Below are 13744 nucleotides of genomic sequence, written 5' to 3'. Positions count from 1 at the left end.
CCCCCTGCATATCACAGGCCTCCTGTAGACCACAATAGCTCCTGTCGGGGCAAACAGATTCCAGGTAGGCATCTAGTCTTCATTAAAGACATCAAGAGATGGAGAATCCACCACTTTCCTTGGTAGCTAGTTCCTGTGGTGAATCATCCTCACTGTTGAATATTTGTTCCTTATTTGAAATATGAATTTCTCTCTTTTCACCTTCCAGCCATTGGGTATCGTGATGCCGTGCTCTGCTTGATTAAGGAGCCCCTTCATACCCAATATTTTCTCTCCATTAAGGCACTTCAACACTTCAGTAGCTCACTAGAAGGCATTTTTCTCCAGCCCTCAGAACATTTGGTGGCTCTTTGATGCCCCAGCTCCAATGTCTCAACATCTTTTTCAAATGAGGACACCAAAACCGGATGCCGTATTCCAATCTCAGTCTCACTCATGCTCTGTCACCTCCCTATCCTACTCACCGCTCTGCTCCTACGTCTAATGATGGCTTTAGCTCTGTTCACAACAGAATCACACTGGGAGCTCATGATCATGGGCTTCTCCACGATGGCCCCGAAAACCCTTTCAGAGTCACTGCTTTCCTGGATATACTTCCCCATTCTGCAGGTGTGACCGGCATGCCCTGTTGCTAGTTATAGGACCTTGCATTTGGCTCTGGTCAAATTTCTTTGCTTTGAATGGGTCCAGTTTGCCACTCACCAGTCACCCACCAGTGTATTTTGTCACCCACCAGTCTTCTCCGCAGGGATTGTATGTTAGCTCTCAAATCACTGATAAAAAATATTTTAAAAATTACTCCTTGAGAGCTTCTTCAGAGCCTTAGTACCCAGAACCTGTGCCCCACAGCACAGTGAGAAAAGGACCCCTTCCCCTCCCATGCCTCTGTCCTCCTTCCAGCGGCTGGGCGCTGTGTCTCGCTCACCACAGTCCTCTCCACCACAGCCGCCTTGCAGCAGTACAACTCCCATGTGTCCTGTGCTCTCTTCCGTGTAGAGAATCATGCGGGGTGGATGGCATCCAGGAACATGAGCTGCTGGGCCTTGTCCTGCACCCACCAGGAGTGGGGTTAGGGGAGAGAGAGCCAGTGAGCCAGGGACCTCCCTGCCCACCCACACCAGCTGCGGGACTCAGGCCTGAACGGGGGATAGTGGGGACCCGGCCATTGTCCAAATCAACCACACCTCCTACACAAACAAGGTCAGGAACTGGGACAGTGCATGTTGGGGGAGGAGACCCTGGCTGGTCTGTGACAAACACCCCTATTTTGGGGGTCCACGATCATAGTGGAGAAAAGTCCCTGTTAGAGCTGGTGGATCATCAGAGAGAAGACGCTCTGCAGGGGACCCAGGGCAGATCAGGAACCACACTTCCCCCTCTCAGTGATGCCTTCAGCCCCCAACTCCTTCAGGAGCCCATAGCAAAGAGACCCTCCCTCCCCCACAGTGTCCTGGACTCACCCGCCCCCACCTGGAGTATCAAGGACCAAAGTGGAAGCATCTAGTATCAGTGGGGTTCATGTGGCTCAAGCCAGACACCTGGGCTGGGGACCCATCCCCACAACACTGGTCGAGTGCCTGGGCCCAGGGTGTTCACAGCCGCCTCCTCATCCCTCCCTGAGCCCAGTCTGGTTCCTCACCTGGAACAAAGCAGCGGTGCACCTCGGCCTGGCTGCTGCCTCAGGCCCCGGCGCTGCTGCTGTCCCATGGGGAGCGGGCCGAGCTGCTGGTGCTTGGACAGGGTTCCTCCACCTCCTGCCTTCGGGAGGCTGGAAGGTCCTCAGTGACTGGGCAGGGCGATGCCTCCTGCTGGGAATCAGGACTGGGATTCTGGGGCCCGTGCTTCCCACACAACAAGCCCCAGAGCCACCCTGCCCGGCTCCCCTCTTCGGCTGAATCCTGCCTGCCCAGACACATCCTGGGACAGCTCCATTTCAGCCAAGCTGGTGCCCCTTCCACCTCAGCACCTGCATCCGGAACAGGTTTCCTCCTCCAGAAGGCTGGGCGCTTCCTCCTCCTGGCTCGGGCGGGAACTCCTTCCCCGCCAGAGGGGACAAAGGGACCCCTCTGCTCCTGGGGAAGATGGCAGCTGCTTCCCTCAGGCTCTGAGGCCACCTGCAGAGCCTTCTTTCTCAACATCCTCAGGAGCCTGGCCAGAATGGAACCGAGCGAGGAGCAGCCGTGAGTCTGGGCCCAAGGCAGCCTCTCACTAACCAGCCTTTTTGTCCCTCCCCATCCCTGTCTCTGCCAGAGCAGCTCCTCCTCCCCCCACAGGGGTGCAAGGAGTGCAATCTACACACACTGCCAGGAGTTCATTGCATCATCTGCTCCCAACGTTCCCCCTCGTCATCCCTCGTGCAGCAATACCCGGGGTGTCTCCTCCTTTTCCAGCACTGGGGTCAGTCACAAAGACCACCTGTCACTTTGGACAAGCAGCTCCCTCCTCCATCCCAGGCCACACCCCCCCTCCAGGCTAGAGAAGGAACAGAATCCAGGAGTCCAGATTTCTCCAACCATTCCTCATGTCATAGTCCCTAGACATAGCAAGGCCAGGCTCTCCTTGTTTCCCATTGATTTCCATGCTCAGCAGCTCACAGGGTCTAGCCCAGTTCAGAGACTCTCAGCCTTGGGAACTGTCTCCCACAAGGGAAGGGCTGGGAGCCCCATTGCTGGGACCTTTCCAAACACACTGAAGATGGCTCTGGAGAAGCCCCTCCCCTGACTGAAAGCGAGGGACTCCTGGGGTTGCTTTGCAAATCCGATCTCCTTTTGGAGAGATTCTCTCCTCCTCTTTCTGCCTCTCCCCAGACAGACGGGGGATGCCACAGAGGAACCCTAATGCCACTCACTTGCTCTAGGTGATGGAGAGATGGATGGCGGATGTTCAGGGTGGCCAGCTTTCGCTTGCCCTCCTCCTCATTCTCCAAGCTCAAGGCAGGCTGGAAAGGGTGGTGACCTGAGGAATTACCCTGCCGAGCCAGCAGGCAGGGTGAGGACACTGGGCGATCGACTGGCTGTGAAAACAAGAATCTGTCTTATTGCCAAGGGACGGAGTAACTCAGCCAGCAGCAGGGGGTGCAGAACACTGCCCTAGTGCAGGGGAGACAGCGCCTCCCAGATCCTGACTTCCCAGCACTTTACACACCTTTCTGGAGCCTGCTGCTTTTATCAATTTCAAAATAATAAAATACAAATCAAATAGAATATTTCAGCTCTTCGATTAGGTCATAATCTGATCTGAGTAAACGTGATAGGACACCTCATACTATGCACTGCTCCGAGTGACACGCTCCAATGGATCCCCATCTTCTCCCCACCGTGAGTTAGATAGGAGCGGATTGTTATCCCTACTTGAAAGAGAGAGAACCTAAGGCTGAGAAAGGAGAATTGACTTGTCTGTCTGACAGTCAGTGGCAGAGTTGGGAATAGGACCCAAGAGCCCAGACTTTCAGACTAACCATCGCATCTTGAATTTCATACATTGAATGACCTGAATAAAGAAAAGGAGTACTTGTGGCACCTTAGAGACTAACCAGTTTATTTGAGCATAAGTTTTCGTGAACTACAGCATCCGATGAAGTCAGCTGTAGATCACGAAAGCTTATGCTCAAATAAATTGGTTAGTCTCTAAGGTGCCACAAGTACTCCTTTTCTTTTTGCGAATACAGACTAACACGGCTGTTACTCTGAGACCTGAATAAAGTGTTCTCAAATGAACAACCACAGTTCAAAGTAATTATTCACAAAGTATTTTAGAAGAACTGGAACGTTAGAGCGAATCATGAACTGCTCAGAAACCATTAATGCAGAGAAGCAGCAAAATTTGTCAACCATATGACTGGTTAGGTCTTATTTACTTGGTCTTAGAAGAGACCAACAAGGACCTGAGTCAACTCCCTGTTAATAATCCCCTACTTAGCCAATCAGGGTAGAGGGGCGGTAGGCTGCGGGTTCTCACCAGAGAACACAAAGGATGGCCCCGGTCACCAGTGGGGATCACTGTCCGAGCACTATTTCAGTCCCACATTTTTGGGAAACATCCCACAATGGGAACTGCAGAGCACCCCCGGACACACACATACATACACACACACTGGGGAACAGGGATAAGGACAAAAGAAGTAAGAGATGAAGAGAAAGGAGGGAGGGATGGAGGAAAAGTAAAACCAAAAGGACACGCCCTAATCTGCCCAGTGATTCTAAGGGACAAAATCACAGGTGGGGATTAAAATTCTGCCACCTTAAACTAGTGTTTTCCATGCCTAGATTTCAGCTGGCACCAGATGGATCAGATTGAACAGGTTCCAAACCTCTCAGAGGCTCTTATCTTCTCAACAGGAACATCTGTTTTCTCATAAAATCTGTAAAAGGAAAGGAGGAAACTCCAAGGGGATTCCTCCTCGCGCTCACGAACGTAAACCCTAATACTCTCTCAGTCCTCAAAGAGAGACCTTGAGTAGGAATCTTGCTGAAGCAAAGCCACGGGGATCTCTTGACTTTTCCCTGGACCTGTGGCCCTGTCCTGTCTGGATGATGTGAGCATCTCTCTGTGAGGTCACCACCTCCCCATCACCTTTGACCAATAGGCTGAGCTCCTGCAAAAGGCCTTTGTGATCTCAATGCCACAACCACCCCTCCCCTGCACAGCTAATCTTCTGATGCTAGCCAGACACTTTGGAGGTTTGAATTACTCCCTGTGGATCACCCCACTCAATGAGGGTTCATTCTGGGAAGCAAACCGGCTAGACAGTAAAACATCAGAGGCTGCTCCCAGTGCTACACTCAGTTTTTCAGAAATTAGGAGACTGTATGGCCAGAAGAGGCCATTACAGCATCTCATCTGACCCCCTGCATATCACAGGCCTCCTTTAGACCACAATAGCTCCTTTTGGGACAAACACATTCCAGAAAGGCATCTAGTCTTCATTAAACGACATCAAGGGATGGAGAATCCACCACTTTCCTTGGCAGCTAGTTCCTGTGGTGAATCATCCTCGCTGTTGAATATTTGTTCCTTATTTGAAATATGAATTTCTCTCTTTTCACCTTCCAGCCATTGGGTCTTGTGATGCCGTGCTCTGTTAGATTAATGAGCCACTTCATACCCAATATTTTCTCTCCATTATGGCACTTCAACACTTCAATGAAGTCACCTTTCAATCTTCTTTCAATAAGCTAAACGGGTTGAGCTCTTTCAATAGCTCAGTAGAAGGCATTTTTCTCCAGCCCTCAGAACATTTGGTGGCTCTTTGCTGCCCCAGCTCCAGTGTCTCAATATCTTTTTCAAATGAGGACACCAAAACCGGATGCCGTATTCCAATCTCAGTCTCACTCATGCTCTGTCACCTCCCTATCCTACTAACCACTCTGCTCCTACGTCTAATGATGGCTTTAGCCCTGTTCACCACAGCATCACACTGGGAGCTCATGTTGACGAGCTTCTCCACTTTGGCCCCAAAATCCCTTTCAGAGTCACTGCTTTTCTCGACACACTTCCCCATTCTGGAGGTGTGACCGGCATGCCCTGTTGCTAGCTACAGGACCTTGCATTTGGCTCTGGTCAAATTTCTTTGCTTTGAATGGGTCCAGTTTACCAAATGAGCCAGATCCCTCTGTATCACTGCCCTCTCCTCATCAGTAATTACCACGCTGCCAGTATTTTGTCACCCATCAGTCTTCTCAGCAGGGATTGTATGTTCGCTCCCAAATCACTGATAAATATTATTTTAAAAAATTTGTCCTTGAGAGCTTCTTCAGAGCCTTAGTACCCAGGACCTCCTCCCCACAGCACAGTGAGAAAAGGCCGTCCAGCCCTGCTGGTACATAGTGGAGAAGCACAGAACAAACACACCTTTAAGACCTGTGCTGTCCATAGGCTCTGAAAACCATGTGGGGGTCAGCAGCTTACAAATGCACTACAGGCCTGTGTTGTAGACAGGTCCCAATGGTGTCTCGGTTTCCCACCCTCTAAAATGGGGAGAGCCAACAAAACCTTGATTAGCTCTATTTGATAGTTGGGGAAACCGAGGCACTCAGCATTGAAGACACTCACTCATAAGCCCAAATGCAGGAATACAAAATGGCAGGTCTTCTGATAGCCAGTCCTGGGACCTAGCCCCGCTTATCCTGGCCTCACTACTCTAACTTTGGTCACAGCCTCCTTGGCTTTTCCTCCATGTCCCTTAACCCCACGTCACTGCAGAAGAAAGATTTTCTGTTAGCCAGCTGGCTCTAATACACGTGGATGTCATTCCAAAAGACGTGGTCTTGCTCAGTTCCATGTTATGGTTGGCGGAAGGAACCACTTGGTGACATTCTAGGGCCTGAGTTATACGGGCCAAAGGATTTCCTCTTCCATTGTGTCGTCAGCACCTTTGAGAGGAAGAAGTTGCTGTTAGCCCACAGCTTTCCGGTTTCAACCTGTCCCAGGGTGACATGGCCAGGAAAGGGGTTTGAGCTGAACTGCACCTAGCCCAGGTTATGCAGCTCCCTAGGGTGAAGGGAATAAGTGTGCGGGTCACGTGACAAGAAGCAGTATATGACTCAGACTCAGGCCTCTTGAGAGATATAAGGGCAGCCTGTGCTCAGCCAGGAGAGAGACCCCAAGGGGCGTAGGCATGGGAGGGGCTTGGATAGTCCTTGTAAGGTCAGGGACAAGCCAGCTAGGGGACAGGCTGAGAACTTAGGACAAGACCCTAGGAGGGAACAACATGGTAGTTCAGGTGATGGGGCAGACAGTCCACTTGGGTTAGGCTTTCAGGGCCAGACACCCACAGGTGTCCAGTGATGAGAGCAGGGAATGGGTTGTATGCAGTCCTGCCACTGAGTGATAACGTGATCCTGGCCAAGTCGCTCTCCCACCTGGTTCCTCACTTTCTTTGTCTTTGAAATGGGGATCAAGAAAGTGTTTGATCCACTGTTCTTGCTTCCCAAATCCCTGCCGTCCTTGCCCCACACAGGCCTTTGCCCTGTTCCTCAAACTTTCATGCGCATGTTAGTACTGTGTTGCTCCCAACTGCAAGGTCTCATGTACACTCTCCTGCCAGCAAACTGAAGCCGCCCCTTGATCCAGAACAGGAATTGCAGTTCCTGTGCACTGCCCTGAATGGAGTATAGACCATGGGCATGGGGAAGGCAAACACTCACATCCAGGGAGATCATCAGCCTACTCCTCTGCCCCAAGAAGGCCTCTGGTTTTTGCTCTTTTCGGTAGCCGAAGCTGCTGAGTTGGGGGTGCGGTGGACAGAGATGGGAACAGGCCAGAGGATTAATCAAGTGTCAGGGAGAGACTCCCCCTCTGTGGGAAATTATGTTGCCCCTCTGTGGGGAATCCCTTCCTTGCAGATGCTGTGCTTTGGTTCCTGGACTCTGCCAGGAAGTCCAGCTCCCACCCCTAGCAGCTTAGCTGTTCCCTACCTTGCTCGGCACCAAGCCCGCTGCAGAGAATTGCTCTGGGAAGGACTGCAGAGCCAGCTGTCATCCTGGCTGGTGTAGCCCCAGGTTTCATAACCCTGACCCATGGTCTCCGTCCCCTGACAGGCTCTGAAGAAGGCCTGCCCAGAGACACGGATGCCATGCTGAAGAGCCTGCTGACAGCAACCCCCAGCACATACAGACTTCAGCACATCTTGGAGGTGAGCATAATGGGCAGGGGCAGCAGGAATCTTACCTTAGTCCTGGGGAGGCCTGGAAATGAGAGACTGGATGATCCACATTTCCATTGGGTCCTGCTACCTGAGAGCCATTGGGCCACCCGTGGTCAGGGCAGTCAGTGCAGAGCAGTGTTGGGGTCTTTCCTCCTTCAGGGCCAGAGGGAAGGTGCTGGTGCTCGACAACAGGGCTCTGCCTGGTTCTGTTGAGCACTAGCTCCAAGGCTGCAGGCAGGCTTGCGGAGTGAGAGCATCAGACCCCTGTGAGGTCCAGGAGAAGGTCCTCCGAGAACAGCACTGGCTCCTTCCTAGGAAGCTGCTGAGATTCTCAAGGAGGGATTAATCCCTTCTCTCCCATGCACACAGAGGATTGTAAGGAGCAGGTCGTTGTCCTTTGTCCAACAGAGACCTGTCCTAGGTCTCACCCACAAACCTGGGAGAGAGCTGGGAACTTGACTGGGTCCTACCCCAGCACTTGCCCTGGTACACTCTCTTCTCCCCTCCCCCCTTGGCGATTTAGCTATGGCTCTATGAACGAGAAACAAACAGGAACATCTTCTCCATCTCTAAGCCAAACTGGTTTATTAAGTCTGACCGCTCAACATATTTTAGGGGGCGTATTTTCAGTACATGTACAGAACTCATTATACCCCACTTGGACCTACATCACACAAGGATAGTCATGACCAGATTGTTGTCAGCTTTCCAAACATAAGAACGGCCATACTGGGTCAGATCCAAGGTCCATCTAGCCCCATATCCTGTCTTCTGACAGTGGCCAATACCAGGTGCCCAAGAGGAAATGAACAGAACAGGTAATCATCAAGTGGTCCATCCCTTGTCGTTCATTCTCAGCTTCTGGCAAACAGAGGCTAGGCACAGCATCCTTCCCCATCCTGGCTAATAGCCATTGATGGACCTGTCCTCTATGAACTTACCTAGTTCTTTGCTGAACCCTGTTATAGTCTTGGTCTTCACAACATCCTCTGACAAGGAGTTCCACAGGTTGACTGTGCGTTGTGTGAAAAAATACTTCCTTTTTTTAGTTCTAAACCTGCTGCCAATTAATTTCATTTGGTGACCCCTAGTTCTTGAACGATGAGAAGGAGTAAATAACACTTCCTTATTTACTTTCTCCACACCAGTCATGATTTTAAAGACCTCTATCATATCCCCCCTTAGTCGTCTCTTTTCTAAGCTGAAAAGTCCCAGTCTTCTTAATCTCTCCTCATTTGGAAGCTGCTCCATACCCCTAATCATTTTTGTTGCCCTTTTTCTGAACCTTTTCCAATTCCGATATATCTTTCTGAGATGGGGTGACCACATCTGCACACAGTATTCAAGATGTAGGCATACCATGGATTTATATAGAGGCAATATGATATTTTCTGTCTTATTATCTATCCCTTCCTTAATGATTCCCAACATTTTGTTCACATTTTTGACTGCCACTGCATATTGAGTGGATGTTTTCAGAGAACTATCCACAATGACTCCAAGATCTTTTTCTTGAGTGGTCACAGCTAATTTAGACCCCATTGTTTTATAGAGAGAGTTGGGATTGTATTTTCCAATGTCCATTGCTTTGCATTTTTCAACACTGAATTTTGAACATTGCCATTTTGTTGCCCCGCCAGGTGGGATCCTTTTGTAGCTCTTCGCAGTCTGCTTGGGACTTAACTATCTTGAGTAGTTTTTTTTATCACCTGCAAATTTTGACACCTCACTGTTCACTGTCCCAGCCTCTCACACAGATGTATCCTGCAGCAGTCCAGCTGAGGGAGCAGTGGTGACAGGTGATCTCATCCTGTCAAACCAAGCAACATGGATCTCATTGAGGCTCAGATGGAAGATCCCATGCATCTCCTGGAGGTAAGAACTGTTCACTCTTCCTGCCACTTGGGGCTCTTGCAACAAATGGGGGTTCCTGCTCCATATCCTGGTTGGGAGCTTTCCCTGCCCCTGCATCTCAGCCCTGGCACAGAGACCTATTTCTCATCATGATATCCTCCTTTTATTCTCAGAGGATGTGTCCAGGATCCTGGATAATGTTTTCTGCAGGAGGTTTGAGCAGGGAGAGATCACTCACTGTCTTCAACCCGGGTCTGCAGGGTTCATGGGAGCAGCCACACTCCAACCCTCCACCTGGAAGTCTGCTGAAAATTGCTTATCTAGGACCCATGAAGTTCAGCCCCAGTTTGAGGCTTTATTCCTGAGGTCCTATTGGAGGAGTCCCAAAGAAGCTAATTGGCCCTCTGGCCCTGCTTAAGACAGCAGCAGGAACAGGAAGCTGACTGAACACCAGGGCTGCTCCGTGTTCTGGACCGTGTGCTGCCTGTTTCTTCTGCCACTCCCCTGGCTTGATTTCCTGGCATCTGATTTGTGGTTGTGATCGCAAGTTTGTCTTATGCTTCTGATCTTCCAGAATCCTGACCCAGCTGACTTGCAACTCCTGTCATGTGAGTGTGGACTCTGGCTCTGACCAGTAGGTCTAGCTGCCCTTGACCCACCTGTGACATTGACTTTTGGACAATTTCTCCAATGTTCTTTTTTGCTTGTCCGGCAAGATACACCAGTGCCTTGGCTCCCAAAGTCCTGAGGGATAGCGCTTGTATTGCCCCCATCCCCATCCCAGCTGCTTTTCCTATGGGAATCTCTCTAGAGCAGAGGAGAAATCTGCTCTTCTCTTAGGATCAGTCCCAGCAGTAATTCCACCCTGGCCGCAGCTCAGCTACTTTGTTTACCTGGGATCAGGAACCACTTTTGAAGCCCTTAGCTGGTGGATGGAGGTGGGAGCAGAGGCTGAAGCTCCAGCAGTTTCCACCAAAGAACACCAGCCTGTCTTTCTATCGTCTGTCTAGGGCTCACCATCCATCTTGGAGCTGAACACCAGATAGGAGCTGATAGATGTTCATGTTCTTGTGTGTGATGGAGCTGTGTGCCAGAGAGGGCCAGGAGAAGATGCTCCATGTGTGGCCAGGACCAGGCTAAACAGCCCGTAATGCTAGGTGAGTCAAACCATGGCCACATATAGACATCTTGGGCATCCATGGGGACTGAATCTGGGCGCTTCGCTGCCAAGAGCACAACTCACTCCAACTTGAGTCATTATGGTAGTGACCCCTGCCAGCCCCTCTGAGGGGCGGGGGGGGGAGGTCAGTATTAACTCTGTTAGCTGAGGCACAGGGATGGAAAGCAACTGGCTGCAAGGTCACACACAACATCACTGACAGAGGCAGGAAGGAAGCATGGTACTGATACCAGTCCAGCTCCAACCACTAGACTTCACCTACTTCCAAAGCCAGAGAACCCAGGAGCCATGACTCTGACAGCTAGATCTTAAATGACAAGACCAACCTCCCTCCCACTCAGGAAGCCACAGAAGGGACCATCTGCTGACCTCCCCTTTGTAATGCCACTGTCAGAGACCATTGGTAGTGGGTGCCAAGTGACTGAGCAGGGAATTCCTTGAAAGACTTCTAGAGACTTGCAGGTGTTTCATTGTGACCCTCTGGAAGCTGTGGAAAGAGAGCTACATTGAGGAGACTCTTCTGCTCTAACAAAGTGTTTCTGTTCTCCTAGACAGTCAGCCAGTGAGGCCAGGTCGCAGAATGTGGAAGAGCTGTTTGGCGATGGGTTGGAGGATTCACCATGTAGGTGGCAGCAGCTGCTGTGCCCTCATCTTGCCAGGTCACATAGCTCTGCACCCAGGCATATTCTGCCGGGACATTTCCCATCACCTCCCTCAGCTCGAAAGCACCTTGGGTGGAAAATTTTCCCTCCTACAGTCACACCCACCCAGCCCTGTCCCTCTGCCAGTTTCTCCAGCCTCAGCCCATGGGCCCCAGGGTTGTGAAAATGCCCCTGGGTGTGTATGGTCCTGTCCCCGCCATGTCCTGGGGAGAGCAGCTGGCCCCAGACCACAGGGAGGGATCCAGCAGTGGCCCAAACACCAACTGACACCTGGGGAGCCAGCAGGGCTGGGCAGAGTGGGACGGGCCATGGGGCCTTGCTCCCTGCCTGGGATGGGGTGGGGCTGGCCGGTCCAGGCTAATGGGGTTGTGGGCAGCCCCATTAGGGCCAGATCTGGACCTGCGCCAGGACTGTGGTGGTGTCAAACCCCAAGCCCGTGAGCACCAGGGGACACTGCAGGGTGAATGGGATCCCCCTGGGCCCGGCCTGCCCCAGATCCCTCTCCGCTCAGCCAACGCAGCCTGCCCCAGATCCCCCTGGGCCCAGGCCACCCCTACTCCAACAGGACACACCTGGGGATCAGACTGTGACGAGATCAGCTCCTGAGAAAGCCCCAGCTCAGACACTCACAGGGACAAATTTGCCCCGGAGCACAGAGTGACACTCACACGCTGACAGCACACACCTGAACATACTCCGCACCCAGATGCATACCCTTGCACTTTGCGCACACACACACGCCCACTGCTCATACACATTGAGCACACACACACTGATATACACTGCACACACACACACACACACACACTCCGACTCTCTCTCTCTCACACACACGGCAGGGGACACACCCAGGAGAGACGACTGTGCCGCACGTCCTCTCCAGCCCTTGCCTTTCCCCCAGACCCTGAGACTCAGGTGTTGCTGGGGGTAGGAGGGGGCAGGACACAGCTCCCACTGACTTGGTTGGACATGGGCATCTCCAGAAGCCAGGCCTGCCCCTCCCCTGGCTGGGTTGCTGCCCCTCGTGACATCCAGGGACTTGGTCAGGGAACCCATCTCTGAGGGGAACTGGCTGGGGCTGGGGGTTGTGATTATGGGGTACCCAGGGCACCCAGTAAGGGGGTAGATTCACTGGGGCACTAGGGCCATGCGGTTGGAGAGTCTAGGAGCCAGGACTTCTGGGTTCTATCCCTGTCTCTGGGAGAGGAGTGGTATCTAGTGGTTAGAGCAGCGGGGCTGGGACCAGAACTCCTGGGTTCTATTCCCATCCTTGGGGAAATACTGGGTTGAGCATCGCAGGGGCAGGGGCACCAGGCACTGGGGCTGTGCGGTTCTCAGTGTCTCAGGACCCTGCCCTGTGCCTGTTTCCCACCTAACTCCCTGCCCCACCCAACATCTCTGGGCCTCTCAGTGGGAGGACCTGCCCCATCCCAAACCCAACTTCCAAGTTGGGATCCATATAAGAACACTCGAAGGGGAAGGAGATTCAGGGATGCTCAGCTCAGTCAGCAGCTGGATCCATCTCTGAGGGGAGCCCCAGGAGTCACATGAGCCGAGAACAGACCCCAGACAGAGGGAGGGTCACTGTGGATTGAACCCAGGGAGGTGGGAGCAGAATTGAGCCCTGACCCCACTGCACACAGGGATGACTCCGCATTGAAGCTGGGGATAGAGATCAGAAACATTGCAAGAGAGTGAATGCCTAACCCTCCACCTCACCCTAACCGTAACTCTAATCCTAACCCTAACCCTGAAACTCATCCTAACCCTAATTCTAACCCTAAACCGCACCCTCACCCCAACCTTAACTCTACCACGAACTCTAACCTTAACCCAAACCCTCATCCTAACCCTACCCCAATCCCTAACTCTAATCCTAACCCTAACCTTAACCCTAAACTTCACCCTCACCCTAATCCATGACCCTAACCTCTAACACTCACTCTCACCCCCTTCCTAACCCTCACCTAAATCCTAACCCTAACTCTCAACCTCACCCTAACCCTAAACTTCACCCTCACCCTAAACCTAACCCTCAGCCTTACCATAACCACTAACCCAAATCCTAACCTTGACCCTCACCCCAACTCCTAAACCTAACTCTAATCCTAACCCCTAAACTAATATTAAGCCTAACCCTCACCCTAAATCCTAACCCTAGCCCTTAATCCTAACTCTCAACTTCACCCTAACCACAATCTCTAACCCTCACCCTCAATCCTAACCCTAACCTTACCCAAACCCTAACTCTAAATGCTAACATTCAACCTCACCCTAACCGTTAACCTCACCTTAACCCCTAATCTTAACCCTAATCCCTAACTCTAATCCTAACCCTCACTCTAAATTTAACCCTAACCCTTGCCCCTAAACCTAACAAACACAAACCCTAACCGCTCTCCC

Source organism: Lepidochelys kempii, chromosome 3 (assembly GCF_965140285.1).
Source record: "Lepidochelys kempii isolate rLepKem1 chromosome 3, rLepKem1.hap1, whole genome shotgun sequence".
Classification (NCBI taxonomy): Eukaryota; Metazoa; Chordata; order Testudines; family Cheloniidae; genus Lepidochelys; species Lepidochelys kempii.
Note: the sequence above shows the minus strand (reverse complement) of the source record.